Here is a 15,992-nt window from a genome sequence, read left to right as displayed (position 1 = left end):
TGATATAAAATACCAACTGCTATCATTGACAGGCAAAGCAAATGAAAATTGCAAGGCAATGTGATAGAGTGAGTTGCGAGTGTGTGTGTGTGAGAGAGTATATTGAGTGTAACGTTATCGACTAGCCGAACCCCATCAACAAGCAATTGGACAAACAAATAACGAATTGAATGGCGCGCCGCAGACAAATGATTGCTACAACAACAAAAACAACTCACAGCCAACAACAAAACATTGATGATAATAGTAAGGAAGAGCCAAGAAATAGGTTTGGAAGAAGCAGGCGAAGACAAGGCTGATAAGCGTAGACCAAATGGCAGACAGGCAATACAAAAGATGAAAGAAAGAAAAACAAAATAAACAACAACAAAGTGTGCAGACAGACAAGTAAATAAGTAAACGGACAAATGGACAAGAACGATAATGGTTGAGAGAGAGAGGGGGAGAGAGAGTAGTTTTATAAGCACAGACAAAGATTGCTCGAATTGAAAGACTCGAAAATAGAAAAAGAAAATTATAAAAAATTTATAGAAATTAATGAAAAATGCTGTGCGAAAAGGCGCATGCTTTCATCGACGAATTTATTTGCTTCTTCTTGCTATTAACATTATATTTGTTATTGTTATTGCTGTTTATGCCACTGACAGTAATCAAGATTGCCGCATTGTTGAATTGTTGTTCAACAAACAAGTTGTAACTACACAACTGGCAACATCAGCAAACAATTGGCAAATAAGTAATTTCGCACAACTACAATAATATTAAGTGATAACAAAAACAACAACAACAACATGCAACAACTGCAACTACAATTTAAAATATGTGAGAACATTCATCTATTGTAGTGCTGCAATGGCGCAATGACTCGGCGAAATTTCGATACAACAGTAACCGATGCAAATAGTACAACAACACCAACAAGCGGAGCATGAAGCATCCAATGAGTCCCAAGCGAGATACGTAGATGTGCTTTTGACAGCAGCATTTAGATGTCGACTGCTGTTATTGACCCGTGGAAAAGGTTGCAGTGGCATCACCACCAACATCAGAACCATAGATGTCCGCAACACCAGCGAAGTCATCAGTGAAAAAAATGAAATGCGGAAGCGCAAAGTTCTCGTTCCGTTGCGAATTTTTTTTCGGCATGATGAAGTTTTCCGCTTGCCACATGTTGCAGAAAGAAGGAGAAGGGCCGAGAGATGATAGAGCCATAGACAGTGCGAGCAATAAAAGCATAAAAGCAGCAATAATTTAACGGCTGTAAAGGCATTTGCTGTGTTATAAGTTCTATTCGTTAAAATCCTAGTTGAATAACGATTTTGTGATCTTCAATCCTCGACTCAGAACCCTGGAAAGCCACGTAGCTGGACAGATTTTTAGAAGGACACTATGGAGCCTTACATAACTTCATTTACGATTTTAGAGAACTTTGAGCCAATTCTTTCTTCTTTGAGTTTGAGGTGTCAACAAACGGATTAATCGGAACTCTACGTTGATGCGAGAGAGAATTATTTATAAAGTTATATGTAGTTTCAGAGGACCAATATGACGACCTTCAAGAATACAGGATTGCTATCAGTTGGCCTTGAATTAAATTTGCGCTCAAAACTAAGGTTGATTAGTTAGTTGTCCCAATATCATCAAATTGTGAACGACTCTGAGCGAACCATGTATTCATTATGTCTGAGCACCATAAGCAATTTCCATAGAAGATTTTTAGACCGGCGGAACGCAAAATGAAATCTTGAACCACTGCTCTCAGCAAGGGTCCTTATTTAATAATTTATATTCCTTTATTATTTTTTTTATATCAGGCTTCTGTTAGCCTAATATTGGAATAGCTTGGCTATCGTTTATCAGGAAATCCCTTGGTACCGAATTTAATCGTCTAAATAACTTTGTTATTGAATGTGATGGATCAGAAAACAACTATTAAAGATTTTGGTTATATTAGAGAGCTTCTATTTTAAACCCACAAAATTTTAATGATCCTGATATGGTCTTACTGTGGTGCGTCAGTTCTCCTATTCGATTAAGATGATACTGGTTCCGATTGTAATAAAAGTATATTGTTATTTCAAACAGCCTAGGAAGTATAGCAGCAAAACCCGAGGCCATAATCACGCACTACATGGCGGAATGATAACTTCGAGGAATCATAACTTACTAAATGTCTGTTATGATATATTCACAATTTTTTCATTTATTTCATATAACCTCAAATGTACCTCAATCACTTCAACAATTCATGTCGCAAATAACGGCAGTTAAGGTCATTTGTTAGCTGACGCTGTTCATATCTCACTTAGCGGAAGTGCACCTGCACAAAATTTGCAATCACGCCATTTGCCATTTCCGCTTCAATCTAACTGTAAAACAGCAATACAAGAGCGGGCCCAATAACCTTTATATACAGCTGAGATTCCTAACTGCAGTGCCCAAGCAAGTTTCTTTATTGCAAATGACGATTAAACGAAATTGGTCTTTGCATTCAGCATTCGGCAGTTTACCATTCAAGTACCTGTCATTAATTACAAACTACAATCATTGTGTTGAAATTAAACTTTTAAGTTTTTATACTCTCGCAACATGTTGCACAGAGTATTATAGTTTTGTTCACCTAACGGTTGTTTGTGTCACCAAGAAATAAAAGAGTTAGATATGGGGATATATATATATATATAAATGATTAGGATGACGAGTGGAGTTGAAATCCGGATGTCTGTCCGTCCGTCTGTCCGTGCAAGCGATAACTTGAGTAAAAATTAAGATATCTTAATGAAACTTGGAACACATATTCCTTGGCACCCTGAGGAGGTTGCTTTCTAAGATGGTCATATCGGTAATCGGTCCACAGCCACGCCCACAAAATGGCGAAAACCGGAAACTTATACAGTGTCATAACTAAGCCATAAATAAAGTTATGAAAATAAAATTTGAAACACAGGATCGTATTAGGGAGGGGCACATTTGGATGTAATTTTTTTTGAAAAAGTGGGCGTGACCCACCCCCAAATAGGTTTTTTGTATATATCTTGCAAACCAATAAAGATATATAAACTAAACTTTCTGCAGTCGTTTCTTTTATCCGTTTCCTTATACAGTCCAAAAATGAAAGAAATCGGATAATAACCGCGCGCACCTTCCATACAAAGGTTAGGTTGAAAATGACTAAAAGTGGGTTAACTCACTAACAAGACACGTCAGAAACATCAAATTTTACATAGTAAATGGCAGAAGGAAGCTGCACTGAGATTTTTTACAAAATGGAAAATGAGCGTGGCATCGCCCACTTATGGGTCAAAAAAGATATCTTAAGAACTACCCGACCGATTTCAATGAAATTCGGTATGTAACGCTTTCTTGACACCCTCATGACACGGGTGGTGGAATATCGGCGAAATCGGTTAACAACTACGCTTACTTCCCATATAACTCAATTTTGAATCCTTCTGATTCGTTCACTTTATAATACATATATGTATACATTAGGAACAAATGAAGATAGCGAAATAAAACTTTGCACAAATTCTGTATATGAGCTGTGACATCACTTGTGGAAAAATTGTCAAAATCGGACCATGACTTTTCAAGGCCCCTGATATCTAATATGAAAAACTCAATACCTAAGGGTAATTTTTCACCGAAAATATAGGTAAATCCCTCAGATATTTTTATGTAATTCATTCCCTCTGAATTTTTTTCTTATAACAGTTTGTCTCTGTACCAAAAATGGTTAAAATCGGGTCATAACTTCCCCCTGATCCCATATACCTAATTATGATTCGTTATTCTATTGAACTTTATACCGAATATATGGGTCGAATTGTGTTATCTTTATAAAATTACATCAATAAATTGTGAGAGTATAAAATGTTCGATTACACCCGAACTTAGCCTTTCCTTACTTGTTTTATTTGCAGTTTTCTGTTGGAGCTATAGCAATTATCTCGATTAACCTGAATTAATTGTGCTGGATATGAAAGCATTAAAAATAGTTTAAATTTAATAAAACTATCGGTACAAACATAGTCGCTTTTACTGGTTCCCTAGTCGATGAAACGATTTGCTTTGTAAAATAGAGAGGAATCAAGCATGTTGACTATTAAAGCAGTTTGGATTGGGTTCATCACATGCAGATGACTCTAAATTGGACTCTAGGGTGAATTGATGATGCCACATAACCACGCAAAAATTCATCAGTTTTTTATTATTTCTGGTCATTTGCATATATAGTAACGCGACATCTACTTTCCACAGAGAAACCTTTGTGGTTTTACATTAAACGATTTAATTCTTTACTTAGTCTAAAAGCCGAAAGTTCAGATCCACGGATATCGCGATTAGCACTTCATAATATGTAATGCAGCGACAAATATGCGAACAATGAATTCCCTTGAAGCAATAAGTTGTGCAAGTACTTAGTACTTATCGAAATGCTCGACAATTCGAGTGAGAAAATGTGGGAGCAATGAAGCGTGAAAGTGGGCAAATTGAAAGTAGATGCAGCATGAAATCCACCACAAATAGATGGTGCACATGCCATAAATAGCATTAAAAAATCAACAACATTGTGCAAACACAAGAATACATACAGATGTACATATAAAGACATATAAGAGCGAACGAAGGGCAGTAAAGCGCATGAAGACGAGATCACAGACGTTATTATGAAATCCCAAAACAAGCGTATAAATTGCGTTTTCTATTAAAATTGCAAATAATATTGTCTAACACATCGACAGACACACAATCAATAAAGTGGATGCCCAGCAGGAAATGGCTGCTGATGTAGTATTTAGAACAAAAGTTTGTTTGAAGGCTCAAAGCCAGGAACTAGTCAGATGAAGCCTAAACTAGCGAAAATTTGTAATATACAGTAGACTATTTTGAAAAGCTATAATATCTCAAACCAGTGCTTAAATTTCTTTGAAAGTTTCCCGATTTTTTTTCATTCCTTCCTGATTTCTAAAAATCGCCGACAGAAATATTTTTTAAATTAAAATTTCATGACGCAGGGCTTAATCCATCTACCCAATAAAATTCAAAAATAATTAATGAGTTTTGGTGTCGTGACTTAGCCTTAACAATTTTCTAATCATTGACAAACCTCTTCAAATAGTCCGGGTGTCAGACTTTGGCTGGACGCAAAGTAGTTCTGAAAAGCCGGACGCAGCGCTACTGAAGTAGATATTCTAAGCAATCGCAGGCGGGCGATAAAATACAAGCGCATATGTACATACATATGTAGGTGTATGTGTGAGAGGTCGTTGGAAAATATTGCACAACAGAATTGGTAGCAACAGACCCACCGATAAACAAAAGAAATACATACTCATGCAACACTTTACAATTGTGTTCCGGTACCTAAAAATAATTATAGTTGTATGGTAAAACAAAGTGGCTGCTTTGAGAATGAAAAAATATAAAAATCCTCGATATGAGCAAGAATAAAAAAATTTAGCTTTATACATATAAAGGAGAATATTCCTGGCTACTGAATACAACAACATTTTGGTAGATGCATACGAGTATAAGTATGTATATACTATGATAATCCTCCGAAAGACACTACATATAAAATCTCTGCACTGTCCGATTATTAAAGCGGAACTATTATAAAGCAGTTGCCACACCTTTTAGCCAAACTAATATGTACTCGAAAATCTAAATTTTATGTGACAATTTTCTTCCAAAAGAATCCATAACTCCCTTCATATAATGAATATATGATTCCCACACTATTGGAAAACAAAATAAATTCAAAATTCTCTGTCACCAATATCACTGTATAACACTCGGCGGGGTATTGGACCAAACTTTTTAGGGAGATTGAGTCTTAAGTTAAAAACTACATTTTTCGTTTTTCGAAGTTAGCTTCCGAATTCGAAAAAATTAATTCTCGAAAATCGAAAAAGGGCTTTTGGAAAAGAATTTTTATTAATTATCAAATATGTATAATCAATTATATGATAGTAGGTATAGAGTATCAAACTTGGATGCATGTCCGAAAAAAATAAAAACTTTTATTTTCGAAAAATACATCTCATCTAAAAGCAGACCATCCTTACTTGTTATCTATATCCTGAATTGGCTAACTCTTATCAAACCCATCTAGCGGGATTTTAATTCCATCAAAAACTAAAAAAAAAATTTAATATTTTTCGCTTAGCAATATTTAATACAAAGCTTTGTTACAAATGCCGAATTACAAGAAATATTTTTGAGCAACAACTGTATCTAAATACATCATTGCATTGAAATAAACAGGACAAATACCATAAATACATTATGTTCATATAAGCAGACCAATATTTAACACATACATATATCCATAAAATATCACTTGATATTGAGAAAATTCGCATCTGCCACAAACTGATTGGCATCGTATCTGTAAGTATATCTAGTCTAAGGGAAGAGTATGCATATGTAACATGAATAATGCTGGGGTACATACATATTTGTATGTCTATATATGTATATATAGTTAAATTTATCTGCATCTGTATGAGTGAGTAAATAGCACACAAGCATATTCGCAACGATACCACTTAATGGAATCGCCCAAGGCCAAAATAACTCGAATAAGTTTAAATTGTGAAACTATGCTTTGCAGCGCTCAAGAAGTTATTGGAGGCTGGAGAATGTTGCTTGCTGAATAATGCTTCTTGCTGGAGTAATGGCCATTGAAATTTAGAAATCACAATTATGTTGCTACAGAAGGGAGGCAATACAATCACCAATACTTGGCTAATAATTACCTATGTATTGGAAATAATTACTCGGCTCAAATGTATACATAAGGGATGTCATTTCAGGTGGTGGTTTTTTACAATATAAAGGGAATATGTTTGTACTTAGACTATCAGGAAGACCGTATTATACTTATCTGCGGTTTTTTATGTTTCCGACCTATACTTGATAGTTTAATTTACTAATATTTCGTTTTCTGTATTTCTCACATTTTGTGCATTTAGTTTTGCACTAAAAATTACATAAAAATAAATTCTAAGTACAACCCTTATGTATGATAAACAAAATAAGCCCAATGGCGTACTTGGATTATGAACTATTATCGAAGTATTTACAACTTTTGTGATTGATTTAACTTGTCTCCCCACAAATTTTCTACTTGTGTTTGTAATTTTGTACGGCGGCGAGCGAAATTCCAATAAAACAACATTACGATAAAGTACTGAGTAAGTACCTCACAATTTGTAATAGCTAAAGGCAATAAGAGTATTTAAGCAGCTAAAGTAATTAGCCGGTTTATTCGAAATGAAATCAATCAAACTTCTTGGGTTTGGTTAACGGCCAGTTTGGGGGAGGAAAGTTTATTTTTTTGGAAATTTAATTAACAGAATATGACATCCCTTTAAGTTATTCATCCGGTTATTATGGTTTTATAAAAAGACTACAAGTAAATAAATGCAAATGAATTATCAATAAAATTTTCTAGGCTGTAACCCATTCGTTTATCTGTTTAGAAAGTAATAATGACGCCTGATTGATTATGATAAATCGCTGGGTAGATAAGCTCTTGGAAAGACAGTAAACTTATTTGGTCTTGTTTCAGTATTTTTCGCTGTTGCAGCAAACTTTTATGAATTTACGTGTGTGAAATATGAATTTGGTAAGTGGTTGATACCTCATTGATAATAAGTAGTCCAATTCATCCAACAATTGTTTGTCAATTTTATACTCTAGCACGAAGTATATAAAATAGTTTATTAATCTAACATTGATTTCAGATCAATGATATGCACATAAATCAATTATAAGAGCAATAAATAACACCCTCCAAAGCTTGACTTTAGAGGATGTCTTGTTACTTCTAAATGATATCAATCAACCTTAGTGAAGATATTTCCTTCTCACACACCCTCCTGCCCCCTAAAAAAGGGTTACGCTCAAACTAAGAGAATTATCAAACTGGAAGATATCTTATTTCGCACACATTTTTTCTTTACAATATCTATAATGTGCTCCGGGCAAAAAATTAACAAAAAATTAATATACCTATTATATAGATTTTCAAAGTTAAAGAATGTTCAAATCTTTGAGATCAATATATTTAAGGATGTTTTTAGTCACTATAATATTTCAATACATATATAAAACTATGTTGCTTAGAAACAAAACGGTTCTGTCGCCAATCTAATAATAATTCAATTACCGAACTCCTCCTCCAAAAATAAAAATAATAAAATGTACTACAATGATGTAATCAATCAATCTTAGTTAATTAACTAATTAAAAAAGTTAACACTTTATCTACCTACCTAGTCAAAGCTAAGTTTTAAGAATGGACAAAATCGGATAACAACTACCAACTACTATTATTTTTAGAAATTTTATATTCAAGAAGGAAAGTGTTTTCTAATCTTACATTAAAATGGGATTATTGGGCCACACTTCAGAACACTAAGTAGGATAGCCAAATTGGAAAGTCCTTGTGGCACAATAGATGCTGCATGTGATGCAATGCGGCCCTAATTATACATGATTTGAATAAAAACTGTTCAAATATTACATATTCCACCTTTATTGCGAAGTTTATCTTTTGAAGGGTACATGGTGCTCAGAATCAGCAAGCCGTGTGTATGAAATTAATTTTTTTAATTAATTTACAAGATTCCAGTTTTGCAAGATCAGTTAACAAAATATTTCCCCATAAAACATGTTGAAAATTTAACAAAGTGTTGTAAACGCCGAATTTCATTTCAGAATTCTATAGTTTGCTCACAAACTATCTCAAAATAATATTTAGTAAAATATAAATGATGTTTAGTACCAAGAACTGGTAAGATCAGTCTATCTAAAAGTCTAACTTTAGTTTGTTAACTTTGTTAACTAATTGACAGCTTTGGTAGTAAGAGAATGTATTGACGGATGTGTGTCAACCTCATACCCAAAATATAGAGACTCGCCACGATACAACAGAATTCGGTCCCATGTATAATATTTAAATAAATATCAAGCCGTGTCATATAAATAAGTAAACCCAACGTTATAATTAGTAACTACAGAAAATATAATTGGATAAGTATCACATGTTCGGTTCTCTCTGAATTGAGTGTATTATAAACTTTTAACATTAATAGATAATGGTATTATCTGTTATTTAAATCATTTTAAAAATTTATTCTCAAATTAAAGATTTTTAAATTCTATATAATTGTTATTATGCAAATATGGCGCAGTCAGAAAATGAAATAATTGAATTTCAGTTTTGGGGCATTAAATTCAGTGTCATTATCACAACTGATATCACTTTCACACTTGCCCACATACGCACACCACCCACTAGTCAACCGACAGCCACTTCTTTTGCTGCACTCACTCAATTAACCCCATTTGGGATCATCACAGGTGACAGCAACAATTCGAACAATTAATTGTTAATTGACACAAATTTCTGGTATTACCTTCAAAATTTCCATTCATTCGGTGTCGAAATCACCGAAGTCGCATATTAGGGATTTACACATAGACAGGTGTTGTGTCAAATCCTCACAATCCCAACGGACCAACAACAAGCCCATGCAAAAACAATCCAGCATACATGCAACACTGTCATGTGCGGATGAGTGGGTGTGTGTGTGTAAACAGCAGCAAATGCAATTTAATTTTGTTTACATTGTGTTTTGTAAATAAATAAATAAATTAATAAACAATGCTGTTAAAATTGTCACATTTGAAGCGAGGGACGCATATGTATTGGAGCATATTTTCATGTGTCTTCGTGTGTAATCATTGTTGTGGAAATGCATCTCTCTGCGCGTGCATGTATGAGTGGGTGTGTGCTGCAGTAAGTGTTGCTGCTAAATTAATTATGAAAAACCATAAAATTGCTGCATTTAATGACAACTGTAAATGCACAAACATTCGCCATATGTGCATATTATATATGTTTTGTAAATACAGCGTACATATGTACATACATACACATACATATGCAGACAAATAAAGGTGTATTTCTGCATAGGTGAGCAGGAAATGAAACACTATTCTGTAAAATCATACAATTTCGGAGCCGCTTCATAATTGGCACACAGATCCCTGTATGTATAAGCAATATATACAGATGTTATAGACTACTAGAAGTCAGAAGTATACATATTGTAGTTATATATATATATATATATATGTACATGAGAATATGACAGATGGAAATCCAATTATTTGTAATATTTCTGTACTAATTTTCTGGAATCAATAAATCAGTTTATTTTAAGCCATTGCTTAAGAATAAAATACAAGATGTAGCCTTCAGTTAGTTATGATAATCCGAATTGACATCTATAATGGAAGATTAATATACATACACACCCTATAGTGCAATATTAAATGCCGATAGGTATTTATTGAAACCCTGACAAATCAACCATATTTTATCTTATTCCATTCTACAACAACAAGTCCATCCAAGTAATAGTTTTAGAGGGAGGTACATATGAAGTAGTTGCGCGCTCCAATTTACAAGGACGTGGACGAAGGATTTTGTTTCTCTATTAAAACTATTTAAAACTAAAAACAACTAATTAAAAATAAAAAATCGCAATTTATTGATATATTTTTATTAAGATAACACACAATTTGACCCAATTTGAAAATCCTATAATTAGGTATATAAGAGCTACAGAAACACACTATTAGAAGAAAAATATTTCCTCTGAATTGAATTAAGATACCTGAGAGATTTAACGAAATTTTCGGTGAAAAATTACCATGGGACACTGGGTTCTTCATATTCCATATTCGGGGCTTTGAAAAGTTATAGTCCGATTTCAACAATTTTTTCACAAGTGATGCCACAGATCATATACAGTATTTTTGTAAAGTTTTATTTCGCTATCTTCATTGCTTCCTTATGTACTATATATATTATAAAGTGAAGGAATCGGATGGAATACAAACTTGAGTTACATGGGAAGTTGTCGTGGTTGTGAACCGATGGATGAACCATTTTCCATCGTTTTATCAGGGTATCAAGAAAATATTATATACCGAATTTCATTCGAATCGGTCGAGTAGTTCCTGAGATATGGTTTTTGACCCATAAGTGGGCGATGCCGCGCCCATTTTCCATTTTCTAAAAAAATTTGAGTGCAGCTTCCGTCTGCAATTTCTTTTGTAAAAAATTAGTGTTTCTGACGTTTTTTGTTAGTGAGTTAACTCACTTTTAGTAATTTTCAACCTACATAACCTTTGTATGGGAGGTGGGCGTGGTTATTAACCGATTTCAACTATTTTCATGGTTTCAACTATTTTTAGCTTAATTGGTTTGCGAGATATATACAAATAACCGATTTGGTGGAGGGGCAACGCCCATTTTCCCAAAAAAATTACATCCAAATATACCCCTCCTAGTGCGATCCTTTGTTCAAAATTTTACTTTTATAACTTTATTTATATTACTTAGTACTTATTAGTTATGACACTTTATGTGTTTTCGGTTTTCGCCATTTTGTGGGCGTGCCAGTGGACCGATTTTGCCCATTTTCGAAAGCAACTCTCCTCTCACGATGTTCCAAGTTTCATTAAGATATCTCAATTTTTACTCAAGTTATCCGTTGCACGGACGGACGGACAGACAGACAGACATTTTTGACTCGTCTCGTCACCCTGATCATTTTGATATATATAACCCTATATCTAACTCGTTTAGTTTTATGACTTACAAACAACCGTTATGTGAACAAAACTATAATACTCTCTTAGCAACTTTTGTTGCGAGAGTATAAAAATTAATAATAATTGTCCAAAGTTAAAATCCCTACGTCGAATTAAATATGTATATCACAGCTGAACGTAAGAATATTTTACAAGTTGTTGTAAAGTGTCGAAAAATCATAAAATTTTAAACTTTTACTCTTGTTTAAAAAATTGTTGTTGGATTGCTTACAAAATCAATTTACACAATTGTGACTCGTTCTATTCGTTGTATATTGAAAATTTTTGTTTTTCTGTGAATCAGCTTTTTTCAAATTCATCACAACAAAATTATAAAGAGTTGCTCACAATCATCGAATTTTTTTAACATTTTCATTTATGATTTATAACTTTATGAGAACTTGTGAGTACCCTAAATATTAAGAAATAAAAAAATGTCTCACAGGGATCACCGACTATTTGCAATGCATTCGAATAGGATTAACGAAATGAATTTTGTTGCTGTTGAAGCATGACAAATTTCGCTTGACTTAATTCCCATAACAATTTGTTGCTGTCAATTGTAAAATGGCTTGTGAAAGGTCACTGGAAGTGTAAAAAAATCTGTTTAAATATTTTATAACATTGCAATGAGTTCTTAAGTTAGTTACTAACCTACTGCAAAAGTTGTTACTAAAAAGTAAATTTTGTAATACCTTGTAATAAAATATGCAATATTTTAGCTCAAGTGTTAAGAGCCCAACCAACTCTTCATCTCGGTGCTTTACACAGTTTATACGCAAATTCTTTTATCATATACATATATCTTGATTGAAAGATATACTTGTTGCACGCTCGATGGTTGATGAGAAAAAGGGCAGATTTATTGACAGTTCATAAAAGGGTACAATAGTATGAAGGATAATACACAATAAAATGTCAAAATGTTAAAATGCATGGTTGCATTAGCGATTATAAATTATAAAGCTTTATGGTGTTGCCACAGTACCCTCCTTCTAGTGAGTCGTAGGTGGTGTGAAAACTGGCTTAAGACGATCGATGGAAACTTTGACTTTGTTCTCGTTTATTTCCACTTCGAAATACTTAGATGAGCGGCTCAAAACTTTGTATGGTCCCAAATACGGTGCTGATAACGACGGCCTGATAGAGTCATCGCATTGAGATCGCCATGAACAAAAATGTTTTGCTTCGTATGCCAAGCTGTATAAACAGGACGCAATTCTCGCATGATACGGCGTAGCTCCACTAAGATTTCTGTTTGGGTTTGATTGCTGGGTTGTTCGATGAAAAGTTCTGAAGGTAATCGCAATGATGTTCCATATACCAATTCAGATGGAGTAGAACCGATGTCTTCTTTATATGTTGAACGTAGTCCAAGCAGTATAAGCGGCAGATAGGTTGTCCACTGGTCTACTTTATGACACGGGTGATGGATATGTGATTTCGCCAAGTTGTGATGGATATGTGATTTCGGAGAACTCCTTTAGAATATCAGAAAAATGTTCCGTAAAATTTATCGTTGATAGATTCGATACTTGTTTAAGTTGCGTAACTGAGCACAGCGTTTTGAATAGAGTGTTGCGATCTACGAGACTTTGACCCTGTAAATCGACGGTTAAACCATGATGACTTAAAAAGTCTGCACCAAGGATACCCTGCGTGACATCAGCTATTATGAATTTCCATAGAAATTCACGACGTAGATTTAAATTTAATTTGAGTATAACTTCACCGTAGGTATGTACGAGAGAACCATTTGCGGCATTTGTTGATATATCAGAGTATTTGCCGGGCTCTGATATTGAATTAGCCGAGCTGGCCTATTGACGAGAAATAGGTACAGCTGTAAAAGACGGCTGCGACATTTCGTAGCGTTTGCACCAAATTTGGCATGATACCAACAAAAATTTTGCGCATGTTGAATAACGGGTCTTCCACGTGATGGAGATCTACTGCGCTGTCTTTCGGTATATTGGCCATTCCGCAACAACTTTCCTACGCTTTTTGAAAGAGCAGCAATTTCATTTCGTATTTCACTCAACTCACCCTGCGACTTCGATTCGGAGCTAACCTCAAAGATATGTCCACCATCCTTCAGAGATAAGCATTCTGTGATGGAATCAGCGATTTTAATTTTGTCGCTAATTGGAACGTTTGTTGCGATGATAGCAGCTTGTGCGTACGGTGGTAAGCGGCTGACCCAGAGATCGTGAAGTATACTCTCGCTGAGCGTGGCGCCTGCAGTGCGACGCATTTCATTGTATAAATCGCTAGGTCTTCGGTCACCCAATGGGAGTTCCTTCAAAACGCGTTGAAGCCGACGTTGCTGACTCTCGGCGAAGTTTTCGATGATTTTACGGCGAATGTAGTTAAATTTTTCTGTTGCAGGTGCATCTTCGATAAGTGTACGCATCTCCAATAATTTTGCTGGAGGTACACTTGCCAGTACTATGTTAAATTTTGATTATAAATTATAAAGCTTTATGGTGTTGCCACATACATATACACATATTTACATAAATGTCACACAAATGATTTATTGTTGTTTCAATTTGGAATCATGTGCTTAAATCTTTTGTTGTCTTGTTGTATCTTATTAGATTTTGATTGACATATTTTACGTTACATTCTTTTCAATAATAGATGTTCTTGGAGTAATTTTTTATGCTAAATTAACAACCCTATTGTGTTATATTTCACAATTCCATTACATTAGTCTAGAGTAGACAATAAAATCTGGCGGTTATGAACTTTACTTAGATTAAATTGGGAATAAGTGGGCTTGATGATAGATAATATGGAGTGTTGATTGTTGATTATGCATTTGAATTACTTTTTGGTGGTTTCAACGTTTCTTCATTATCCGTTAGGCCTTGTACTCTGCCGATTCCACTTCACCTTCTTCATTTCTGAAGGTGAGATCTCATGCGAAGTATCCAGTGATGACTTCTACCATGTTAACATATTGGGGGTACCTAAACATAAAAAGCTTTTGGCCTGTTTATTATTTCCACCGTATGCGCTATTCACAATTATTGACCTCTATTGCTGGTGCTTCATGACCTGAGCTATTCCCGTATAATAGATTAACCTTAAATCGACTTTTGAAGGAGCTGAATGGTACTTGAGGAGTTTCGGTGAAATGCAACTCTGCTAATGTGGGTTCGGCGACCATCTAGTGATTTGCTTTTTGCATAACCTGTACTACTTTACGTTGACACGACGAGTTATTTTAATTTCAATCTCTTAGGGAGTTGGAAAGCCTCGTGGGAAGTACGACGCCGTACTGTAATGATGTGGAATCTGATCTGATCCAATAGTCTAAAACCTCGAGAAAGTTGACTGTACTTTTTAGAGTGTACTGACTTTTCAGAGCATTTGTTGGGTAGGTTTTTTATAGCATCAGGATAAACCCAGCAAACAGCTGCAGTACAAATGTTCCATTAGTTTATTTTTAGTTGTGGTACTTGTTCAATTCTACACAGTGAAGATTTTCTCTTATTGCATTTATTCTTCCCTATTTACTGGATGTTCATTTCATTTACGTGTTATTTACCCAAACTTGAATTAAGTTCGTTTATAATTTTTCAAAATGTTGCAGTCTAACAAGAAAAAGTGCAACCTTTTTTTAACTTTCTAGAAACGTAAGAATGAGAGTTACCTAGCATAATAGGATTTTTTGCTCTTTTGTTTAGAATTAAAATAAAGAAATTGTATATTTTGCCATAAAAATATGCATAATTTTCCACGGGAAAAGAAATCTGTGTTAATCACAGAACTCCCTCTTAGAGTTTGAGACGTAATGATTTGTGGAAACAAGCATTAAGGCTTCCATATTTTTTTACCCCAAATATGAAAAATATTATAAAGCACGGATCTCCTATATTAAAAAAAAACTGCACATAAGCCGAGAAACACTTGACAATGTCCAGCCCAAATGCAGCAGAGCGCAATACTTTATTCAGTGCGACATTAGGAATCTCCAAAGCGTACCTCTTACATTTGATTTGCAGTGACAGACTATACTACATAACAGTATTTCACTTTTTTCTACAGGAATGTGGCATTTTATTATAGTTGTACATGTGCCAATAACATTAACAAAACGGAGGAAGAAAGAAAAAATGTGTATGTAGGTGTGTAAGTTAAATAGAAATTCCACTTGAGTTGATCGCCAGTACTTGGAATTTCTTAAATCTACACACACATATCAAAACGTGGCAGTGTTATTGTTGTTATTGCTATTTGTGTTGTTGGCATTCGATTTGATTTTTCATTTCCGCTACAAACGACAACCAGCAACAGAAGAGCGA

Source organism: Zeugodacus cucurbitae, chromosome 6 (genome assembly GCF_028554725.1).
Source record: "Zeugodacus cucurbitae isolate PBARC_wt_2022May chromosome 6, idZeuCucr1.2, whole genome shotgun sequence".
Lineage (NCBI taxonomy): Eukaryota > Metazoa > Arthropoda > Insecta > Diptera > Tephritidae > Zeugodacus > Zeugodacus cucurbitae.
The sequence above is the reverse complement of the archived record's forward strand: the minus strand, read 5'-3'. Positions refer to the sequence as shown.